The following is a 1,430-nucleotide window of genomic DNA, read 5'->3' on the forward strand; positions in this document are numbered from 1 at the left end:
CATTCAATATTATCTCAATATCAGGTTCAAGTTGTGCAATGTCAGAAGAGGTGGTCGTTATATCACATGATAAAAAGTTTGGACTTTATCTGGACAGTAATGAACTCAGTCAACAATTTATCTCTAAATGATTACCTTGGTAACCGAGTGGTAAATGTATTAAAGGAGAATTTGAGAAATGCTTAGAAGAAGAATTCCTTCTTCTTGGAACCTGGTAACTTAGTGACTAAGTAAGGCAGATAGGGTTAAGGGCAAGGAGACACAGAAGTATGATGTCTAGGTGTTTGACTAAGTAAACTGGGAGAGGTGGTTGTAAGACTGAGAGGAATAAGTTTGGAGGCAGGAACACAGAATTCAGTTGTGGTCATGATAATTTATCTATGCTGTCTGTGAAATACTGAGGTTAGTGTATATTTAGTAATCAGCTGGATATTTAAGTTTGAACTCTGGGGGAAGTAAAGATTTTAATGTGGTTAGGAAATTATTGAGAGAGAGAGAGAGAGAGGGAATAAATGGAATGAGATAAACTGTTGGGTGTGCATGAGTCCTTGGAGAACAACAATACTTTAATAAAGAGGAAGAGAATCCTATAATCAATATTGAGAAAGAAGACTGAGAAAAGGCAGGATGTGATAACAGAAAGGTAGAAGAGAGCAATGAAAGGGCTGATTAACTTTGCTGTTTAATTTTAGCTACCCTTAATTAAAACTTCAGTCCACCAAAAGAGCCAGTCTGTCTACAAAAGGAGAGAGAGAGGGGAGGAGTGAGCAGGGCAGGGGCATTTGCTCAGAAGAGCAGGTATATTTTCAGACTGTAAGATCCAGCTTTTTGATGGAGTCATGACTTTTTTCAGTCATTCTTCTCTACCCACCCATGGGCACCATTCTGTCGTCCACATCCCTCCAGGGCCCAGGTACTCTGAAAAGAAGAGGGTCCTGGGAGAAGAGAAACAGAGACCCCTGGGGCTGTGAGCTGGATATAGAGCCTGTCCCACAGTGGGTTTGGGAGGTCCAGATGTCCCAGCAAGCCCCTCAGAAGGTATGAGAGAATGTGATATCTGAAACATGTAATGCAGAAAGGGGTCTATCAGAACTAGGCTGATAGGATCTCTGCCATATTTTGATGCTACTATCTCCCCGCACAGCTACCAGGACAATTGAGTCAGGAGAAGATTATAGAGAACTCATAGCAGCTCTTAAATGACCTAGACCAGAAGCGACTTGTGTCACTTCCACCTGCAGTACATTATCCAAAAGTGGAATTCAATAGCCTCACCCTAACTATAGAAGAAGCTTGGACATGAGGGAGACGTGCACATGGAATCTTTAGAGAATTCTACTGTCTCTGAGGCACGACGGGATAATAAACTCGCTCAGTGTCCCAGAGCTGGTAACGGATAAAAGCTAGACTGAAACCCAGGCTGCCCGGCC

The sequence above is a fragment of the Monodon monoceros genome, unplaced genomic scaffold (assembly GCF_005190385.1).
Source record: "Monodon monoceros isolate NGI ecotype Baffin Bay Population unplaced genomic scaffold, NGI_Narwhal_1 Super_Scaffold_13, whole genome shotgun sequence".
In the NCBI taxonomy this organism is placed as follows: domain Eukaryota; kingdom Metazoa; phylum Chordata; class Mammalia; order Artiodactyla; family Monodontidae; genus Monodon; species Monodon monoceros.